The sequence below is a fragment of the Dreissena polymorpha genome, chromosome 9 (genome assembly GCF_020536995.1).
Source record: "Dreissena polymorpha isolate Duluth1 chromosome 9, UMN_Dpol_1.0, whole genome shotgun sequence".
In the NCBI taxonomy this organism is placed as follows: Eukaryota; Metazoa; Mollusca; class Bivalvia; order Myida; family Dreissenidae; genus Dreissena; species Dreissena polymorpha.
In genome coordinates this window covers 55,175,963-55,192,761 of record NC_068363.1, presented here as the reverse complement: position 1 = coordinate 55,192,761, position 16,799 = coordinate 55,175,963, and the positions used below count along the sequence as shown (strand labels likewise).

Here is a 16,799-nt window from a genome sequence, read left to right as displayed (position 1 = left end):
AATGAAGAAAACACTCATTCACTCTTATAGTCTTGTTTCACATGTATATATATATATATATATATATATAATAAAAGTAAAAACACGTGTCTGGGATTTTAAATATATATTGATTTAGCCAACGCGTTTCGCATAGCTCATCAGGGCATAATACAATATATTACAACGTCAAAATGTCATGGAGATAACGTCATATCAATTATGACGTCATAACGTCAATAAATATTAAATGAAATTTAATTTGGGTTTAAATACATGTATAAAATGTTGTTCTTTTGCTAACCTAGCTGAAATATTGTTCGAAAATAGCTTATAAAATGGAAATATTTTAAATTTTGGTTCATTATGTGAACATTCATCTAAATGTTTACTTAAAGGCATCTGTCTTGTTGAGGGGTCTCGCATTTGTTGTTCATGGACAGATCGCCTATTTCTAAGTTTATCGCCAGTTTGGCCTATATAATATTGTTTGCATCCATTGCATACTAATACATAAATCACATTTTGTATATCACATGACATATTAGTTTTTATTTTGAACATTTTGCCATTAAAATCAAAAGAATTCCCTTCAATAATATAACCACACAGGGCGCATCTAGGGTCATTACATTTGGATACTCTTGGTTCTTGAGATGAAAAGTAAGATTTGGTTAACAGACGTTTTAAATTAGGTGGCTGTCGTTTACATTTTATTATCTTCTGATTTGAAATTATTTTATTCATAACCGGGTCTGTTTGTAAAATGTCAATGTTGTTTTTTAATACGCCAAACAGTTCTTTATTTTTTGGATTTTGTGTTGAAATAAATGGAATTATATTACTCTTGTCTCTTTGTGTTGATTTTGAAAGTAATTCATGTTTAGGGATGGAAAGTGCTTTTTTAATGCCTGTATTTATAATAGATTGTGGATATTTTCTTTGAATAAGGGAATGCTTAAGTTCATTTAAACGTTTTAGTTTAAGTTTATCATTCGAAACTATGGTGCAGATCCGTTTCGCTAAAGTGAAAGGAATATTTATCTTTGTGTGTTTATTATGACACGAGGTAAAATTAAGATATTGTTTAGAATCAGTTTCTTTGTAATATATATCAGTATTAATTTCAGTATTGTTTTTTATAATTAATATATCAAGAAATGGTAACTCGAGCGTGCTTGTTTGCATTGTAAACTTGATATCCGAATGTAAGTTGTTTAAAATAGTATAAAAGTTTTGAAGTTCATGGGGAAATTTTGTCCAGAAAATAAAGCAATCGTCTAGAAATCTTTTCCAAAATGTTTTTATAAAAGAAAGAAATTCATTCTTTTGATTTTAATGGCAAAATGTTCAAAATAAAAACTAATATGTCATGTGATATACAAAATGTGATTTATGTATTAGTATGCAATGGATGCAAACAATATTATATAGGCCAAACTGGCGATAAACTTAGAAATAGGCGATCTGTCCATGAACAACAAATGCGAGACCCCTCAACAAGACAGATGCCTTTAAGTAAACATTTAGATGAATGTTCACATAATGAACCAAAATTTAAAATATTTCCATTTTATAAGCTATTTTCGAACAATATTTCAGCTAGGTTAGCAAAAGAACAACATTTTATACATGTATTTAAACCCAAATTAAATTTCATTTAATATTTATTGACGTTATGACGTCATAATTGATATGACGTTATCTCCATGACATTTTGACGTTGTAATATATTGTATTATGCCCTGATGAGCTATGCGAAACGCGTTGGCTAAATCAATATATATTTTAAATCCCAGACACATGTTTTTACTTTTATTATATAATATTCACAATCTGGATTATTACATTTTACTTATATAACTATATATATATATATATATATATATATATATATATATATATATATATATATATATATATATACCGGTATATATACCATATTACAATTCATATTGAAAGTTACAAACTCATCAATACAGTTGATTTATAAAGAAGCACATTAAATAACCAAACAAATTGTAATAAAACTCATACATGTGTATTGCCGTACGTCTTAAACAATAAATTTTAGATATATTATTAATTTAATTCTCTCAACCATGCATCTACTACGTTCCAATTAAACATGTTTTATTCGCATGTTTTCAAAACTGTGCCCTTCGCTCCCATGGTGTGTACAGTCAAACCAAATGTAGGCATGCTCCTGGATGTGTCCAATCACATTAATCAGTGGACATTTCTGTTGTAAAATGATCGTTGGTAAAAAAAATAATTTAGTATTTATGTCGTTGTTAATGCATAAAATGGTCTTTTGGCAAAAGACATACTTCATACTGCCTGAGCGATACATTGTTAAATGAATAATAAAACAATTGCTTGCAGGATGCAAACACAAAATTAAAATAAATGTGTCAATAATGGTGATACACATTTTCAAATTAGACAATTAAAATATCTCCAAATGGCCAGACAAAACACATCTTATATATAATGTGATTGTTCTAGTTCAAAATATAATTATAGTCGAGTCGGTCATGTTATTACTGGGGATCTTAATTTTGTTGAAATGCAAAACCTAAGAAATTTACTGCGACCAGGCCCTAAGTATAGACTTGCTATTCCAATCGATTTTCAAAGAAAGATAACAATAAAAAATAGAAGAAAAATTGCGAGGGGGGATTATGAGGTGGGGCGTGGGGGATTGTTTGGGTAGAGTCCGTTTTGGTATATCAGGTAAGTGTTGGTTTGTCATAGTGTCAATCAAATCTGATAATAAATAAAAAAAAGTAATGGCAAAATTAGCAAAATTTAATAATTTGATCTTACTAGTCAATGTCGTTCAAAGGTGAAGGTCAAATTTCACTTGCCAGGTACAGTACACAATGATATTAAGAAATAATTAAAAGTTAAAAGCAATAGCCATGATACTTCATAAATACAGTGTATCTAGACAAAGCAAGAGGGCCATGATGGCCCTGTATCGCTCCACTGCTGAAAAAAGGCTACAATATATATTTTCTGCATGTGCAAATACTTAAATAAATATAGGCCCTATTTAAGCACATGTACACTTTTGTGACCCCCTGGGCTTGGTCAAATTTAACCCAAGGGGCATAATTTGAGCAAACTTTGTACAGGACTACTATATCTCAATACATGTACATACACAATATGGTAGCCCTAGGTCCTAAAGTTAAGGGCAAGAATATTTTAAAAGTTTTCACAAAAAGCGTATTTAATGTTCAATTTTGTGACCCGCGGGTCAGGGTCAAATTTGACCCAAAGGGCATAATTTGAACAAACTTGGTAGAGGACTTTAAGATGTTACTGCATACCAAATTTGGTAGCCATAGTCTGAATGGTTTTCAACAAGAAGATTTTTTAAAGATTTCACAAAATAGGCGCTTTATAAGCGTTTATTCAATTTTGTGACCCCCAGGGCAGGGTCAAAGTTGACCGCAGAGGAATTATTTGAACAAATTTGGTAGAGATTTATTAGAGGTCACTACATACCAAATTTGGTAGCCCTATGCCCAGTGGTTATGGACAAGAAGATTTTAAAAATTTTCACAAAATAGGCCCCATATTAGCGTATGTTCAGTTTTGTGACCCCCGGGCAGGGTCAAATTTGATCCCAGGGGTATTATTTGAACAAACTTGGTAAAAACTGTTAGATGTCACAACATACCAAATTTGGTAGCCAAATGCCTTTTGGTTAAGGACAAGAGATTTTTAAAGTTTTCACAAAATAGGCACTATATAAGCATATAATCGATTTTGTGGCCCCCAGGGCAGGGTCAAATTTGACTCCTAGGGCATAATTTGAACAAACTGAGTGGAGGACTATACAACGTCACAACAAACGAAATTGTGTAACCCTAGACCTAATGGTTATGGACAAGAAGATTTTAAAAGTTTTCACAAAATAGGCAATATATAAGCATATGTTCAATTTTGTGACCCCCGGGGCAGGTTCAAATTTAACCCCAGGGATAAAATTTGAACAAATTTGGTAGAGGACTATAAGATGTCACTACATACCAAATTTCATAGCCCTAAGCTGGATGGTTATGGCCAGAAAGATTTTTGAAGTTTTCGCAAAATAGGCCTTATATAAGCATATGTTCCATTATTTGATCCCCTGGGGCAGGGTCAAATTTGATCCCAGGGGCATAATTTGAACAATCTTGGTAGATAACTATACGATTTCACTACATACCAAATTTGGTAGCCCTTGGCCCAATATTTATGGACAAGATGATTTCTAAAATTTTCACAAAATAGGCCTTATATAAGCATATGTTCAATTTTGTGACCCTCGGGGCAGGGTCAAATTTGACCCCAGGGGCATAATTTGAACAAACTTGGTAGAAAACTATAAGATGTCACTACATACCAAATTTGGTAGCCCTAGACCCAATGGTTATGGAAAATAAGTTTTTAAAGTTTTCACAAAATAAGCCCTTTGTAAGCATATATTCAATTTTGTGACCCCCGGGGCAGTTTCAAATTTGACCCCAGGGGCATAATTTGAACAAACTAAGAAGAGAACTATTACATGTCACTACATACCAAACTTGGTAGCCCTATGCCATACGGTTATAAACTAGAAGATTTTGGCAAGTTTTCCCACAATTGGCCTTATATAAGCATATGTTCAATTTTGTGACCCTCAGGGCAGGGTCAAATTTAACCGAAGGAGCATAATTTTAACAAACTTGGTAGAGGTCTATAATACTACATACCAAATTTGGTAGCCCTACCCCCAATGTTAATGGACAAGAAGATTGTGAAAGTTTTCAAAAAATAAGACCTTTATAAGTATATGTTCAATTTTGTGACCCCCGGGGCAGTTTAAAAATTGACCCAAGGGCATAATTTGAACAAACTAAGAAGAGAACTATGGACAAGATGATTTCTAAAAGTTTTCACAAAATAGGCCTTATAAAAGCATATGTTCAATATTGTGACCCTCGGGGCAGGGTCAATCTTGACCACAGGGGCATAATTTGAAAAAAACTTGGTAGAGGTCTATAAGATGTCACTACATGCCAAGTTTGGTAGCCCTAGGCTATATGGTTATGGACGAGAAGATTTTGAAAGTTTCCTCAAATAGGCCTTATATAAGCATATGTTCAATTTTGTGACCCCTGGGGAATGGTCAAATTTGACCCCAGGGGTATAATTTGAATAAATTTTGTAGAGGACTATTAGATGTCTCTACATACCAAATTTGATAGCCCTAGGCCCAATGGTTATGGACAAGAAGTTTTTGAAAGATTTCAAAAAATAGTCCTTATATAAGCATATGTTCAATTTTGTGACCCCCGGGGCAGGGTCAAATTTGACCCTAGGGGCATAATTTGACAAAATTTGGTAGAGGACTATTAGATGTCTCTACATACCAAATTTGATAGCCCTAGGCCCAATGGTTATGGACGAATGATTTTGAAAGTTTTCACAAAATAGGCCTTATATAAGTATATGTTCAATTTTGTGACCCCCGGGGCAGGGTCAAATTTGACCCCAGGGGCATAATTTAAAGACAGTTGGTAGAGGATTATTAGATGTTTCTACATACAAAATTTGATAGACCTCGGCCCAATGGTTATGGACAAGAAGATTTTGAATGTTTTCACAAAATAGGCCTTATATAAGCATATGTTCAATTTTGTGACCCCAGGGGCAGGGTCATGTTTGACCCCAGGGGCATAATTTGAAGAAATTTGGTAGAATACTATAATATGTCTCTACATAACATATTTGATAGCCCTAGGCCCAATGGTTACGGGCGAGAAGATTTTGAAAGTTTTCACAAAATTTGCCTTATATAAGCATATGTTCAATTTTGTGACCCCCGGGGCAGGGTCAAATTTGACCCCAGGGGCATAATTTGAAGAAATTCGGTAGAGGACTATTAGATGTCTCTACATACCAAATTTGATAGCCCTAGGCCCAATGATTATGGAAGAGAAGATTTTGAAAATTTTCACAAAATAGGCCTTATATAAGCAAATTTTCATTTTTGTGACCCCCAGGGCAGGGTCAAATTTGACCCCATGGGGCATACTTTGAACAAATTTGAAAGAGGTTCACCTCAGGAACACTCCTGTGAAATTTCATCAGAATTGGACCAGTAGTTTAGGAGAAGATATTTTAAGGAAAAGTTAACGCACTCACGCACAGACGCACGCACGACGGACACAGAACCATGACATAAACCCCGCTGGCCTCTGGCCAGTGGAGCTAAAAATCAAGGCTTGCCCACTCGTATACCTTGACCTTGTACATTGCCGCATAATTGTCGCGCTCTTTTGTCGGGACATATACATGATGACTATATTGGAAGCATTTGTAAACATCGTGTTAACATTAAAACATCGGAAATGTGTCTCCGATTATAAATTATTATTCTCTTTTGGGAATTTAACGGAACATTTATACTTATGGTTTATTTGTTGTGTATTGTATATTAATTTGTTACAACGCTTTACGTGTCGAAAAAATGTTTTGATATCGAAAAAATGTTTTGATAATATTATGCATTAATAGCACAATTTCCAGGAGGAAAACGTTTTTTACATGAAGGCGTATGACGCAATAAAAAGTTTTTTTGTAAGATCGTATTGCATTCAATCTAAATTTAAATAGGCTCGTTTAATGAAAGCTGTGTTCCACATAATGCACTGTACTCTTTCCACTTCTGAAAAATGGTGTAGTCATATGGTCGTGTTAATGAAATTCTCAAATATATTTACCGACATAAATGTTTAAGATTATTTTTTCGTAAGTGATGATGCAATCATATTGGATTATTTGATAATTGTGAACATTAAAAAAGCGTTATGTACATGTATGTATACAGTTATCGATACTATTCGGTTTATATGCATGAATTGGCGAATCATCGATTTCACCGATATCCACTGCGATCACGGCGAATCACCGCAAAATTGAGGGGAACCAGCGCGGAGATTATCTTGCTCTCGTGCGTCGAGGAAGTGACGAATAACGTGAAATCGCGGTGATTTTCCACTAAAAAAGCAAACTGTCCGCCTTGACTCTGTGAATAAGGCAAAAAATCACGGGTCGCGTAGTGTATAAACTCACGCTGTTCGGTCAGGTGATTTTTTGTCCGGACAGGCTTACTTTTCCATCAGCCTGTCCGGTTGACAGGCACTGTTTGGAACTTTTCAGGAAGCCTGCGACGGGCGTTCAATATGGCAATTTTAATAGGCCAGAGCTATTATTTACACGCCCAGGCCAACGGGCGTGCGCTTATTTCGCAGACTGTTATTTAAATCCAATGCACAAATATTATAAATACAAAATACTTAATTTGTTTCAATTTTATATGTTGTAACACAGTTTATAAAAAAAAAACATTGGTTGGATTGCATTTGACAAAAAACACTATTTCATCTTTCATTTACATACTACATTTATTATCTTCACATCAAAATTGTGCTACAAAGTCAAAATTATAACCCCAAACACCTGTTCACAACTTATTTTAAAATATGACAAAAGCAAATGACAATACAATATCATATAAAAATATGGCAGTGAATTGTCTTGTGGGTGTATTGTCCAAGGAAATCAAATTCTGGAGTGAATTGTCCAGGGGATGAATTGTCTTGGGGGTGAATTGTCTGACACCCTTTCCCCCACCCACCTACTTTTTAATGAAAAATTGAGAAATTTTACCCATTTCATGGCATGCAAAGTACATTCAAACAGAATGCAATTCTAGTTTTGGCTACATTACTCATTAATTTCAACCATGTGCTGTGCTTATTTACCTAGAAGTCTTTAGATTTTTCACAATTTACCTTCAAAGTTCTGTTCTGTTTCTGCAGCGTGAAATATTGACTTTCGCAAAAACCTCCTTTTTGGAGATCCAAAATAGGTAATGTAACGACTCGCCCCCTTAACGACTCGCCCCATTACGACTCGCCCCACTCCAAAATATCCTTGCAAGGGAGCTGTCGCTAGTTTCAATGTTTTTTTTTACAATATTTTGAGACATTCTTTCTTAAACCTAACACAAGAAATACCTTTTATAAATTCCTAATCGATTTTTAAAGACCATAGGTTACTCATACCCTAAAGATATGTAATTTTTCCCCCTTTCACTGATATGTGCTCGGTACGACTAAAGAGCGTATATTACTATATTCGCGAAAGGGGCGAATATCAACAGATATCGGCTGTTTTAAAATGGTTTTCTAACATTTTGGATATGGAAATTCTTCTATGAATATAATTCTTCCTGATGTATTTATTCTGTTAAGATCGAGTGAACATTTAAGTGGTTTTTCGTGACATTTGTGAAATGTCTATGTAGTCTTTGTAGAGCTCTTTTTCAGCGTTCATGTTTTGTTTTTGTTAATTATTTGTATTCTAATTTCTATTTAATTGTTATAAATTTTATATAAGCTGATATGTTTTACTTTTTTAATAAGCTATGACAGATTTTGAAATGTTCATACGTTAGTATGTTAAAGTGATATTATAGGAATATTACAGTTTATAGGTGTCTATCGCAACCGTTGTTTATTTTTGGTGTTTTCACTTCATATACACTTATATTTGTTAATGCAGCATCAACATACTACAACAATATCCCGGAAAGAGAAAAATAATGCATTTGAATATCAACCGTAGTTTCGTTTTGACAACTGACGACACACAAGATTCGATTTACGAAGTGAATCTAAATCTAGTTTTAGTGCAGATTCGTTCGTACGACACAAATACACTAGTTTGTTTTACGGATCTTTTCGGCTTAGAGGACTGGGTGAGTCATGTAAAATATCGATTATAATATATACTTTTTATTGACCTTTTCGACATTATTTTAAGGGAGACAACTCTGGGTGGATTTAGTGAGGTCGGGGGGGGGGGGGGGGGGTGGTACTCGATCATCTACTGCAGTGCGTCTGCATACAGTTCTGTATTGATGCAATTATAATTTCCCAATAATTTGCAGATATAACTTATATGGTATGATTTTGTATTTAATTTGTTATTAGCTTATTATCTTTGATTACCTGGAATTTTATTAACTCTATGTTCTTTAAAAAATAAAATAAAGATACTTCAGATGTGTGTCTACTTCATACCCTTACATTAAAAAATATCAAACACATTCAGAAAGATAATAAAATGGATGGTGGTTTAAGTTGCTACACATCCAATGGTGTCATGTAATCATTTAAATTAACATGTGATGTGTTGACATGACTATTAACACTGCTAAGAAAACATTTACTTGGAATTAAAATAAGTGTCCCTGGTCAAATGTCCATTGGCTAAATATCCATATGGGTGAAACTTTCACCTGCATCACAGTCATCCTTAATTGGTTGTGTGTTGGGCTATCCCCATTAACTACCCGTTATGGCAGATTTGTTCAAATCAAGACAAGTATCAATATTTGAAGAATTGTTATTGCTTTTCCAGTCTTGACGCTTACCCCTAGCCCGGCAGCCCGGGGCTTGTGATAAATTTGGGCAATTAAAATTTCCAGATTCATATAATCGGGCAGCTTTGGCTAGTGGGTATTTTAATATGTTCTATTAATGCATAAAAATTCGGGCTAGTTGTTCAAAAATGCTAAAGTGAATACTGATTGTATATGCTGGTTAGTCTGAGACATTCCAACAAGCAATAACTGTGACAGTCCAAATACTTGCTCATTAAAGTGTGTGTATGTGCAGGAGCTTGTGTGTGTGTTTGGTAAAAGTTCATTTAAAAAACTGATTCACTATTTAGTTTTTAATCTAATGGAAGTAAAACGTGACTGTAAAATGAATATTATCATTGTAAAGATTTTGTTGTTGGGATCAAATATTAAAAATTGTAATACCTATGATTAACACAGAAAACATAAACCGAACGCTAATTCCTGTTGATGTAGCAGAGCCAAACGACCTGGAAGTATAGGATGGTGTTCCTTATGATAGTACTAGTAGGTACTGGTTGGTTTGTCTTTTTGAAACATCTAATAGTATATTTAATTTTTATTTCATTAATAAAATGGGGTTAACTTAATTATCCTGCTCAGTGGTTGAATCTTCAGGAAATGTTAGCATAAGCATATACATTGTTTTGATACATGTATGCCGGCGACCCTCAACAGCAATTTGGGTTACAGACAGGGTAGCCTAAGGTGTAATTATTTCTAGAAGATGAACCCGAGTTGAGGCTTTAACTTACCAACCCATGAGTGAGTCAGAGATCAGCACTCTATACCGGTTTAGCTGGCCGGGGTAAGCTTGGAATTGGGGACTTACTTTTGCTTAATAATGATCTTAAATAATATTAAAGTTGTCAACAATATTATTTTATGTATTTTAGGCTTTTATTATGTATTTTAGGCTTGTTAGGCTTGCAATAGAACTTATAACAGCACACAGTACAGAGTTATGATCTTATTTTGTTTGTCAGTAGTTAATTTACGGCGCCGTAATTTACAATGGTAATGAAATATTATCGAGCAGATGGTCATTGAACGTTATAATAAAACTAAAGAATGTTTTTATTAGTTATACATCGGCAATTTATCGCTTTTATTTAATTTATAAAGTCAATATAGCGGACAGGTAAGCCGTAAGGTGTGTAGAGCGAATACTGGCAGAACCCCCCCCCCCCCCCGAACCCTTAATCTCGCGTTATCTCGGCAGTCTCGTTACGCGTGATTTAACAATGTCGAAATCGTGAATAAACAACTGGCAGCAAGATGAGTTGCAGATAATTCGTCAGTAACCACATTTAAACTAACTCTTTTGACCTGTTACTTATGTTCAGCTCAATTCAACAGTGAAACATGCCCATAATATCACTTTAATTGTTAATTTGGAATTGTAATAATAAACCATATGTCACCTAATCAGTCAAGAAAGTAACAATACCTGAAAACACCGTATCCTATTTCCCACCCCAAAAATTACAATAAACAGATAATCTGTCAGTCATTCAGAGCTGATGAGGGTACTGATAATCGAGGGGTAGATAAGGCTATTACTGATAGGGGTTGCCTAGAAATAAGGCTGTAGTATGGAATACTTAAATAAATATTTTAATTTGTCATGCTTTACAATTTAATATTTAATTAATTAATGTAGAACTGTAACTCATGTACACATTTTAATAATGCTGGGCAATTTATTAAATTATTTATTAAATACACATTTGATTCTGTAAAATTGTATTATGACTGATTATTATTGTAAAATTAATAATCTTTGCGTACAAAAATGTTTCAATACATGTAGGTATGATAATCATATATACTCGGTTTATATGATACTAAGCTATACGTATTTGTACTCACGTTAACATTATTGTTATACGTTTTTTACTTATAATTGTGTGCGCAATAAGTTTTCCATATGTAACGGGATTTTCATTAATAGTTTTATGACAAATATTAAATTCTTAATAATTCATAGTTCTATCAGTCTTTATGTCCTATTCATTAAATTACAATATTAGTGTACATATTGTAAATCTTTGATAATGTGTGTAAATATTGAAATAAATATTAAAATAAAAGTATAAAGATGTATGTCTACTTGTGTACATATTGTACAGCTTTGATACTGTATGTAAATATTGAAATAAATATTAAAATACAAGTATATAGGTGAATGTCTACTTGTGTACATGATAAAGCTTTGACAATGTGTGTTTCAAATATTTTAATAAAAATAATAGTTTAAAAAATATATTTTAAAAAGTACTTTTACTGTCTGTTATAATGTGCCGATAATGTAACCTGGTGTAAACACAATTTGTTAAAAAAATGTGTTATTTTGTGAAAATATTGCAATAAAAAGTATTGAACTAAACTCTGAAAGTATTTCTCATTTGTGTTTATGCATAAATAACTCATTCAGAACCCATCAACACATCAATAGTTTCACTACCGTGCGAGTTGACTTTTAGGTACGAGTTGACTTCCGTGCGAGTTGACCAAACAATGTGCGAGTTGACTACCGTGCGAGTTGACTTAGGTACGAGTTGACTGTAAACCTTGTATTGTGGAGTCGTCGTGGTTATTGTTGGTTGTGTGTAGCCTAAAAACAATGTTCATATTAGCGAACATGACTTTAGAGTTCGAAACATGATAATGGCTAGAGAATTGCTCTATTTATGTCAACAGTCTTAATTATATTTTACATTAAACTGTAATTTGTTGATAAAAACATTGCAGAAAAAGCATCAATATTGCAAATATTCGATCATATTCGTTCGTTTCGTTCATATTCGCGAAAATGAGTCATATACGCATTATAGAGGTTATATTACACTAATTCCGATTCCCATAGGGTCCCATTATAAAACTGACAACTTTCACAGCATTTTTCTTGCCTTTCCGACGTATCAATTTTTCCGAACCTGGTATCATTTTAAAGATGGATCTGTCATCTTCCAATAATTGCAATCAAAAACATACCGTCTCGCAACTTCTAAGAAAGTAAATCGCTGTCGAATGAACCCACCGTAGAAAAACGTGTTTCGGAATCCTAATTTCGACAAAAGCCCCACACAATAGAAAACACACCCTCAAAAGTTCATCTTTTAAGTTAGCTTCCAATCCAAGGCATCAAAGTACTCCAGACACATACAGGATATTACAAATAACCACAAAAGTCATGTCTCACATTGTTAAATGGCTTATATTCAAGAAGAGAAAAGGAACTCTTTAGAAATAGGCACTACTTTCGAATGGACCACGGAGGGATACACAATGATTTAGTGTAATGTAACCTTTAAGGGAACTCAACTTTGTCCTATCTTTTTCAAACTTTCTCCACATGAGATTTCAACTATTTCCACAATGAATATGCAATTTCAGTGCATTCGGATGGGGGGTAAAGGCCTTAAAATGGCCATTTAAAGCGGTGACTAAATTGGCCGCAGTCAAGTCGGAATGCATGATTTTTAGTCTAAGTGACGACAGCTGATTTTGCGTCTCCAATTATTGTTACGCGTAACTTTCATGGCAAAAACTGGTATCATTGCATGCGAAATTCACCAATATATCAGCAAAAGGCCCAAATAAATGTATTGATTGTGAATCAGTGTACTTTTCTTGATGAAATAGGAGACTTTTTTTAAATTTTAAGCACTTTTTTCAATAAAAAACTCACTGACAGCATATAAAATCATGTTTTTTAAGAAAATTATTATTAAAAGCTTCACTTACAATCTAAACATACACATTGCAATTACAAAAATTAATGCTATTATGATGAGAGGCATAATTTTCAGCTTTCAAGCTGATACAAGCCGGCTATTCAAAATTAACACTTAAAAAGGTGCAAATCGCTCCTTCAACAGCTTACGACACAAAGTGACACTTAATGCGCATCCAGATAGTCTCTCTCATATAAATAAGTCCTGTTAGCGACATTTTATTAAGTATTCTCTTTAAAATCCAGTGTTGAAAGCATAAGTTTTGCAAAAATGTCCACAGTCACCATGCAAAAGAGCATGTTTGCTAAGGAATTCCTACGCGAGTGGCCACACTAATGTCGTGGCAGGAAAGTCATTTGGGTGTGATTCCTCTGTAGTTCAGTGAACATTCATTCCACTACCTGGGGATGACTATCAGGATCAATTTTCCCAGCTTGGTGTAGTGTTGACCTTTCAGGATGTTGATGGATCGTCCACAAGCGCTGCACCACTGCGGTCTCTGTTCAGGACACAGAGTCGGATTGAGGTGTACACAAACCCGCAGTCAGGCAAGGATCATCCAGACCTTTAATAAAATAAAATGTTTAGGCCCCTGAAACTGGCAATTATGTTCAACACTGAGATAAGGATACACATAGAGGAGACATCATGCCATGGCTTTCTCATTATTGACACGGCAAACTCGAGCAGCTGGGGACTTGGCTCTAAACAAAAACAGGTATGCTCCATCAATGTGAGCAAGATGGCATGTCAGAGTTAAAAAGGGCAAACAAACATACAAAAGAGATATGTAGGAAATTAGAAATTAAATGCCAGAAGTAATTTTAAGTATTGTTTTTCTGTCTGCAAGGGTTGCTGTGGAAAATAGTGCTTAACGCATAGTTTGGCCTGTAGGGGTTCTGCTAGCAAGAACAAATCGAAGTCATATCTGCCCGCGAACTGTAAGCTTGAGATAACCATATCTGATGAAGTACTGCTTTGAGAATGCATTCTTATTGTACTTGAACCAGATCGCATTGACAGCACAAGGCTTCAGACCCCCCAAAAGTGTGAGGCTTTCAATAATGCTTACCTGATACCAGACCGCATTGCCCGAGACAGTGACTTTCTCCCGGAACTGCACAGGCTGCATCCGCAGCACAATCCTTAAGCTCAATCATGGTCTGGCTGACTCTGAAATAGTGAAATCTGAATTTACAGATGCTCATTTGTCTAAAGGTTATGAGTTTATTGCCTATCTTATTAAAAGCAAACACAATGACATGCTTAAAAAGACATGTGCATTTCTGAAAAGACATACAGCTGCCCGATACTTGACTAGGAAAAGGCGCTATGGTCTTCACTCTGAAATTCATTACTCTAAGGGCTTAACAGAACAAAAGCCAGATCTTACAGCTAATTGGCCCCACCTACAGCTAAATATGCTTTATAGGTTGAAAATAAAGTTATTTGTCTGAAGAACTAGTGCTATTAACTCATCAGCTATGTTGCTCCACTGGCCGCAATTCTGTAAACATAGTGTATATATGGAAATACCTAGTCTACCACCTGCACCGCACCACTACGTCCACTGTAAAAATACACAGCTAAGTTAGTACTTTAACGAACAAACTGAAATTCATGTGTTAATTAAACAATCAGTATGATGACTCACATTGAAATCATGTCCAGTGCACCAGTCAGAGCAAGACAGCTAGCGGATTGTTGACCATCTACGGCTCAAGGACAAACGGTCAGGCCTACAAACAAAGAGAAAAATGGCATAAATGGGTTGCATGCATGTAATTTTGCATATTTTTCATCTTGCTCTCCACCTGAAACTTCAATCTATGGACATAATAATATTTACATTTAAGATTTGTTGGAAATGTTATCCCGGTGTGACCCAAATTCGACGATGTAACAGTTACATGAAGCAATATATAGCAAATAATGAAAGAAATAATGAAATGTTTAATAGCACAAAATAATATTTTAAACTCGGCTGTATAACTTTGAAATGATTCCAAGACAATAATCATCCATTTAATCAATACAAATAGAACATCGTCGAATTTAGGTGTCGTCGAATTTGGGTTGCGGTAGGATACCCTTACTTGTCCATACCAGGTCCCCCACCCATACGGAACCGTCTAAAACCACCTAAAACATCCATTTGGACCAAAATATTGACACCTCTCATCTATTTTAGCACCCAAATCATCAAAACATTAATTAAAATTCATGTTCTACTTGTCTCGCTTGCAGACGAATCAATGTGACCTTGACATTGCAGTAAATGTGCTTTTTAAAGGTTATATTACACTAATTCCGATTCCCATAGGGTCCCATTATAAAACTGACAACTTTCACAGCATTTTTCTTGCCTTTCCGACGTATCAATTTTTCCGAACCTGGTATCATTTTAAAGATGGATCTGTCATCTTCCAATAATTGCAATCAAAAACATACCGTCTCGCAACTTCTAAGAAAGTAAATCGCTGTCGAATGAACCCACCGTAGAAAAACGTGTTTCGGAATCCTAATTTCGACAAAAGCCCCACACAATAGAAAACACACCCTCAAAAGTTCATCTTTTAAGTTAGCTTCCAATCCAAGGCATCAAAGTACTCCAGACACATACAGGATATTACAAATAACCACAAAAGTCATGTCTCACATTGTTAAATGGCTTATATTCAAGAAGAGAAAAGGAACTCTTTAGAAATAGGCACTACTTTCGAATGGACCACGGAGGGATACACAATGATTTAGTGTAATGTAACCTTTAAGGGAACTCAACTTTGTCCTATCTTTTTCAAACTTTCTCCACATGAGATTTCAACTATTTCCACAATGAATATGCAATTTCAGTGCATTCGGATGGGGGTAAAGGCCTTAAAATGGCCATTTAAAGCGGTGACTAAATTGGCCGCAGTCAAGTCGGAATGCATGATTTTTAGTCTAAGTGACGACAGCTGATTTTGCGTCTCCAATTATTGTTACGCGTAACTTTCATGGCAAAAACTGGTATCATTGCATGGGAAATTCACCAATATATCAGCAAAAGGCCCAAATAAATGTATTGATTGTGAATCAGTGTACTTTTTTTGATGAAATAGGAGACTTTTTTTAAATTTTAAGCACTTTTTTCAATAAAAAACTCACTGACAGCATATAAAATCATGTTTTTTAAGAAAATTATTATTAAAAGCTTCACTTACAATCTAAACATACACATTGCAATTACAAAAATTAATGCTATTATGATGAGAGGCATAATTTTCAGCTTTCAAGCTGATACAAGCCGGCTATTCAAAATTAACACTTAAAAAGGTGCAAATCGCTCCTTCAACAGCTTACGACACAAAGTGACACTTAATGCGCATCCAGATAGTCTCTCTCATATAAATAAGTCCTGTTAGCGACATTTTATTAAGTATTCTCTTTAAAATCCAGTGTTGAAAGCATAAGTTTTGCAAAAATGTCCACAGTCACCATGCAAAAGAGCATGTTTGCTAAGGAATTCCTACGCGAGTGGCCACACTAATGTCGTGGCAGGAAAGTCATTTGGGTGTGATTCCTCTGTAGTTCAGTGAACATTCATTCCACTACCTGGGGATGACTATCAG

General features: G+C 34.6%; 1 long non-coding RNA gene across 1 annotated transcript in view; it reads right to left on the bottom strand.

The window, feature by feature from the left end:
• The window catches only part of LOC127844674 (uncharacterized), a 51,385-nt gene extending 36,645 nt beyond the window's left edge, over positions 1-14,740 (bottom strand). Inside the window, exons 1-2 of the long non-coding RNA XR_008032863.1 lie at positions 14,261-14,740; positions 13,639-13,753 (exon numbers count right to left, since the gene is read on the bottom strand). This is a non-coding gene — a long non-coding RNA (uncharacterized LOC127844674). The remainder of the gene's footprint in view (positions 1-13,638; positions 13,754-14,260) is intronic.
• Between the last annotated feature and the right edge of the window lie 2,059 nt (positions 14,741-16,799).